The sequence below is a fragment of the Akebia trifoliata genome, unplaced genomic scaffold (genome assembly GCF_017979445.1).
Source record: "Akebia trifoliata isolate Shusen 1 unplaced genomic scaffold, ASM1797944v1 Contig00577, whole genome shotgun sequence".
NCBI classification, from domain to species: Eukaryota; Viridiplantae; Streptophyta; class Magnoliopsida; order Ranunculales; family Lardizabalaceae; genus Akebia; species Akebia trifoliata.
Genome location: NW_028237114.1, coordinates 7,754 through 14,559, shown reverse-complemented (window position 1 = coordinate 14,559; position 6,806 = coordinate 7,754). Strand labels below are relative to the sequence as shown.

The 6,806-nt window shown below is 33.9% G+C and overlaps 1 long non-coding RNA gene across 1 annotated transcript; it reads right to left on the bottom strand.

Annotated features, from left to right (window-relative positions):
* Positions 1-5,229: 5,229 nt before the first annotated feature.
* On the bottom strand, positions 5,230-6,386 carry LOC147381313 (uncharacterized). Its single transcript, XR_015174665.1, has 3 exons — positions 6,207-6,386; positions 5,964-6,120; positions 5,230-5,382 (listed from the first exon to the last, which is right to left on the bottom strand). It is a non-coding gene; the product is annotated as an uncharacterized LOC147381313 (long non-coding RNA).
* Positions 6,387-6,806: the final 420 nt, after the last annotated feature.

The following is a 6,806-nucleotide window of genomic DNA, read 5'->3' as shown; positions in this document are numbered from 1 at the left end:
GTACTACTTTGCAATGAAAATTTCAATTTTTTCACTTGTATCTCGTTGAAACATCTATGGTTTGTGGAACACCACATCAAAATGTACAATTGATGTACATTTTTATGTGTATTACTACTGTGAAAGACATTCTAAACTGTCATAATGTCATTTGTACATATGTATGTTACACTCCTATTTTCACATTGAAAAGCATCTATGGTTATGTGACCACCACATCAAAATGTACAATGATGTACATTTAATGTTACTTCAGTATTACTCTCGTTAATGTTCTGTTGAAAGAAGGCTTACATGACTCTTCCTTCAACTCTTTGCATAATAAAATTGCACTGACGCAATAGGGTTTAAATAACCAAATATTTTTTTTATGATTGTCTTCACCTTACCCTACGTCAATATAGTCAATTCATTTCAAAATTTTGGAGTAATGCTCATCTTTTCATGACATGTGAACATGATACCTCCATGTTCTCAAAAATATCAAGATTCATCTTAATTTCTCATCCCAAAAATATCTTCTTTTTCTTCTTCCCTACCACCACCATCACACTCAACCTCATTGTCATCGTCATTACCATCACCACCGTCATCGTCACCATTGCCAGTCACATTCTCTCTCTCTCTCTCTCTCTCTCTCTCTTCTCACCTCACCTCCATCGTCGTCGCCACCACTACATCCTCCCCTTTTCTTCCCCAATATCACCACACAATCACAATCGCCATAGTCGTCATCAATGCCATTTACGACCACCCTCATCCTCCCTCTGTCCTAACCCTGCTCTCTCTCTCTCTGTGTTTTTTTTTTCCTTGATATTTTTTAAATGCTGTCAAACAATGGAATTTGATGTTTCCACCCTACCCATTTTCCACTTCAATTTTGTCATGGATTTCAAATTCTATGGAAAATGACTTTCCATGCAATCAAACACACCCTAAGCATCTCTTTTAAAATAAAGGCTCCTAGTCACTTTTCTATACTGGGTTCCACCTTGAAATCACTATTCATTACTTTAAAATACTATTCAAACACACACAAAAAAATGTAAAAATAAATATATAGCAATCCAATTTTATTTATTATACTTCAATTAAGAGGAAAAAAAAAAAAGAATTTCAATTGGCACCCCAATTTCTTAATTAGCATTGTGATAAATAATTTACTAAAAAACATTTTTCACTAACATAGGCTCAAAAAATGATTATATTAAACTTATGAAATGGAGAAATTAAAATTTTCCTCCTATTACAAATGATATTATGTTCATGTGCATCATAATGCACAACATGATTGTCAAAGATGAAGGAACTGTGAATTTTGTCGGTTCTAATTAAACACGTGTCCTAAACGTCGAGACGGTGATAAATGAAATGGATCGATTTCAACAATTCCTTACTCGACATCAACATTTTTAAAAATAAAGATACTTACCATGCACTTTGAAATGTATTGATTGAACATTTCTGAAAAAGGTATGGTGATAATTAATTTGATTCAAATGATTATCAATGTTAAACTCACTCTTTATTAATGTTTAATGTTTGTATTTTCATTGTGAAATTATTTAATGCTTCAAAAAGTGTCTTTCTTATTACAAATTAGCAAACTTTCATAAATAGATGAAAGTAACATTTTAATAGTTGCATTAATATTTGAAAAAAAAAAATTATCAAATTGTTTGGACCTCGATGGCACCATTATTCAATTTGGGTGGATCATCTTATATGTACCGAAAATTCATTTACCTCTACGAACCACATGTAAACGTAGTGCTTAAATACGACATCAGGTGCTACATTTATATAGAACTTGAATTTTTATGAATTCCCAAACAAACATATTTATAATAAATAAATAAAAAGATTTTTTATCATTGGATTTAAATTTTAAATCTAGAAATTCAAAAGCCATCCATTTTTAAACTTAAGATCTGACTCGTACTTTTTATCTTTTTCTTTAAACCAAATCTAATCTACAAACAAGAGGATGAGTTGTCAAATTGTCGATAAAGTGGAGCTAGATAAGATTGAGACAAAGCCAAATCTCATTGCAAGTAAGATAACAGAGTTGCTATTGCCACACCAATTGTTACTAATGCCACACCAACTAGGTGTAATTATTGATGATTTATATAAGAATTGGTGTGGCATTAGTAAAAGTTGGTGTGATTATAGTAGCTCTCTAAGATAAATACATAAAAAAAATATCAATTGTAAGAGGATCAGCAATGTTGGCCTTCAATATTCATGTAAGTAGTAAGAGTTAATAAGTAATGGAATCCTGGTAATCTCTCCCTGTGAAAGTTTTGGGATTGCACCCGTGGATGTGGGCACTATTTTTTCCTAAACTATTAAATGTATATTTTTTGTATTAAATTTAAAATAGAAGTAAAATATACTTTATAATTATAATTTAAATCTCATATATAGCCATTAGAGCTTAATTAAGACATCTAATGAGATTTGATTGGATAATCATGGCCAATAGACACTAGAAGTTTCCATTATTTTAAAAGATGGTTTCTATTGACACACCAACTTTTACTAACAGCACTCCAAAATATGTGTTTATTCTTTAGTCATTTACATATGAATTGGGGTGTTGTTAACAAAAGTTGGTTTGTCAATAGAATCTCTCTTTAAAAGGGGATTAAGAATTACAAAACATTATTTTATATTAGATTGAAAAATACACACGAATTATCTTGTTAACCACATAATTTAGTGTGGCACCAAATCTTTCTATGGATTACTTCTTTCGTCGTTTAACATTGTTTTGACATGGTGGCGTGCAAGAAGTCCTACTTTGAAGCGGCCAAGTTGCTTCAAAATTTTGGAAAAATCCTTCTCATTTTCATTTCATGTCCCTATTTTTGTTAAAATTTGGGATACATAATTGGATACCGTAGGCATCAAAATTTTATAAATGTTTATACAATTTTCATAAATAACAAGAAAACCCTCAAAATTATTAATGGGCCCCACATGCAAATAGAGTCCATTGATTGAAGGCAAGCCTCTTATAAATTGGGTTTGGATTTTCGCAGATAAAACTCATGATTCAACAAATCTAAGTGATCCGCATTAAGTATTGGGTTCATACACCCAATAAACGAGTTGACCCATGATTAAATTCAAAGTTCATTAAAATGGGTTGGATCAGTAATCAAATATCATTTAAATCGGTTATGTAAAATCCAATTAAGATGGTGGCATATTGGAAACCTTGAAGCTTTCCTCTAAAGAAGAAGCAAAGTTCTTCAAGATATTCGGATTCCAATTAAAGAGAAGATTAAGTCTAAATCCCTTCTCTGAAAGTCAAGAAATCCTTCTTAGTCAATAAAGCACGAAGTCTGAAGAGAAAAAAAATCTATAAAAACCACTACAAAAATTCAAGCACAAACAAAATCACCGTCAAAACAACATTCTCAATCGATCACGCTTGAAGCCTAGAGAGAATAAAGTTACACACGTATCTTTTACTATTTTTTTACTTGACTGTTAATCAAAAAAAAACACTGAGATCTGTATCTTTATTTTTTCATCAAAATCAATATAAAATCATTTACGATCTTATTTCATGAATCTCGAGATAGATTTTATGAAATTTTTTGTTGACAGATACATCATGTGTCATCTAAGGGAGAGGATAAATGTTGAAGCAAGATGATTCTTCAAAAAAAATTCAGTGTGTACGAAACCATAGATGCTCTTCACTCAAATATCAAGGAAAAAGCATCTATGACTCCGTGCACCCTACAACGCTTATCATTTCAATATGATACTCTTTCTCCAAAACTTAGTCTAAACTAAAAATATTATTTTTCGTATAGGACGTATATGTAATAAATTTTGAAAATAATCTCTTCACTATCATCTTAATTTTGACTACATTTTTCATTCGCTTGTCTTTTAATTTATTTTAAATCATAAAAAGTCATGTTACCTTGAGATGACTCTTAGAACTCAATGAATATTTATTTCTTTCTGCTCATATGATTATGAAAATTGGATGTCAAGGTTCAACATCACGTTACCATATAGAGCCCAAACCGAGGTCCTCATTGGGGCCATGTGGACTTTCACATTGGGCCAAATGATTATGACCAGAATCGTAATCACGTGGACTTTCACGGTCTAGATTAAGTTTAAAAAGTGATTATGACTAGAGTCACAATCTTATGATTATGAAAATAGAATCACGATCATAGTATTTATTTCAACCGAATATGGTTCCGAAATTATATTTGAAACATATGGGCATTTTATTTATTTTAGGTTAATCCCTCATGGAAGACCGAAGTCAAGGTGTATGTCATCATTTTGAAAGCACAAGGTAGGGGTGTCAATGGGTACCCATTTAACCGAATCGGAACCAAATACCCTGATTCCGGATCCCTTTTTTTTGGAATTGATTAGAGTCGGGTCTAATCAAAAAGTGGAGAGAGAGAAAAGGAAAAAAAAAAGGTAAGTTTTCTCTCTTAAAAAGTGGAGAGATTTGGAGAGAAACCTTTTTCAAAAAATTTATAATTAGAAACTCTGCCCTCGATCTCTTTTAAGGCAATTTAAAAATTCAAAGCTATCCCAATTTCTCTCCTCCAGTCAATCCAAACATGATGAAGGGAAACTGAGTTTCTCTTCTCTTCTTTTAATGAATTTCTCTTCTCTCCACTTCTCTCAATCCAAGCATAGTGTAAATTCTATCGAGGAAGGGATTGCTTGATGATTGAGGTTTGTTGCAGCTTCTTTGTCGTCCATTCAATCCATTCAATGGGACTGCTACACCTCCCGGTGGTGCACATAAGGGAGTAAATAAGAGAAACCAAAGGAGCTGCAGATCTCCTAAAGCACCTTTGTACATTCATGTAATAAAAGCTATAATGAGTTGTTACCTCATGAATCCTTAGGGAGGATGGTAGTGCCAAGGCCTAGCCGAGATTGTAACTTCCTTTTCTCTTAATATATTCTGTCTGCTGGGGGTCCACTAGTTAAAACCCCCGATAACCTTCCAAAAAAGAAAAAAAAAAAAAATTCAAAAACATTAGGCCAACAAATGAAAAGAAGATAAGAACTCTACAATTGAGGTAATTCTGAATTTTCTTACAAATTCATTAGATATCTATCCCTAACTAACAGAAAAACAATGAGAAAGATGAAAAGAACAAATATAAAAAAATGTGATTCTCCCTTTTATATATTTTCATGTACAAATAAAATACTCAAAAAATAAAAACCATCTCTTCAATAATAGTCTGAGTGGTCAGAGTCATCTGTCCTTCGTGATGCATTGGGGTCTTCTCTCTTATTCATACTTGAGCGCTGAACCAACCGTACGAGTGCCTGCACCACCTCTGACATTGGCGGCCGGAATTCTTGCTCGGACTAATAGAAAAAAGAAGAAAAGGAATTACAAAAGATAAAAATATATATAGAGTCGTGCTGGAGTGACCTCAATCTGGAACCTCATATCACACTTCTTGGCGTGAAAGTGGATAAGATCCATAGATGCTATTTCACTCGTATCTCGATGAAAAGGCATCTATGGTTCCTATACACTTCCAAGTCAAGAAGTGCGATATGAGGTTCCAGCCTGAGGTCACTTCAGCATTATTCTTATATATATACAAATTCTAAAATCCCAGCTTAAGGCGCAGAATGTGTGACTATTATTCGGACACTTGTAATTGGATGGCATACCCATGTCCAACACTGTCTATGACATACCTGGACTGTGTCCCAGTTGTACCTGGGTACTACAGATTGTGACAATGAAGACCTCCAGGGAAGCTTCAAAAATCTTTCCTAAAAAATATTGTTCTCAAGGAAAAGAGGTAATATCCAAGATTTGTTCACCAACTGCTTATTCACAAGACCTTTTGAGGGCCATATCCCCTCTAGTAAGAGATGGTTACGAGTCAAGAATAATAGGAGACAATGTACCCAAATGGTGGAGCATTTCCTACCTGGACAGACAGAGCAATGACATCAGCAAATCAAGATAGTGACTTGGGTGGGTAAAGCCCGCGTAGAGCAGGATCGACCATCTTTGCCAATGCATCGATGTCATGAAGCTGTGGTGTGGCCCACCGGACTAGAGACTGCTCAGTTCTTGGTTTTGAACTGAAAAGGAAAAGGAAGCATCAACACTAATCAGATTTTAAGTGTTGGAATAGATAGGCTAAGTTAAAGCTGAATCTTTGATGCACCTGTCAAGAGGCATCCGACCCGTCAAAAGCTCCAGCATAACCACCCCAAAACTGTAGACGTCACTCTTCAGTGTATATGCCGATGGCTTGGTGCACTCTGAAGCATTGTATTAAACCCCCAGGTTTTGGCTCGTCCGCTAACAGGAAAAAAAAATAGCTCTTTAACATCATGGTTGGATTTTTCAATGGATGAACAATGGATGTCAAAGGTACCACATTACGTAACTTTATAGAGTTATAACCAAGGTTCTCAATTGGCCCATGTGTGGACTTTCACATTGGGCCAAATGACTCCTCAACCATCTAAATTTCATGGTCTAGATTAGGTTTGATGAAAAAAATGTTTATAAAAGTCACAATCATTTTATTTACTTCCACCGAATATGATCAAGGACTAAGAAGGATTGAAAACCATTCATATTAGTTTATTTAATTTGTCAGATTACAGAACCAAAACTAACGTTATTCTAAAGGATTTTTGGAAGGGAATGGAACTTTGCGACGATATTCTGCAAGAGCCCATAATGGGAAAATGTTTCTGTATGTTGCAAAGTGTAGCATACAATTGTTCATGAACACTCCTAAGATTTCCTGTGATCA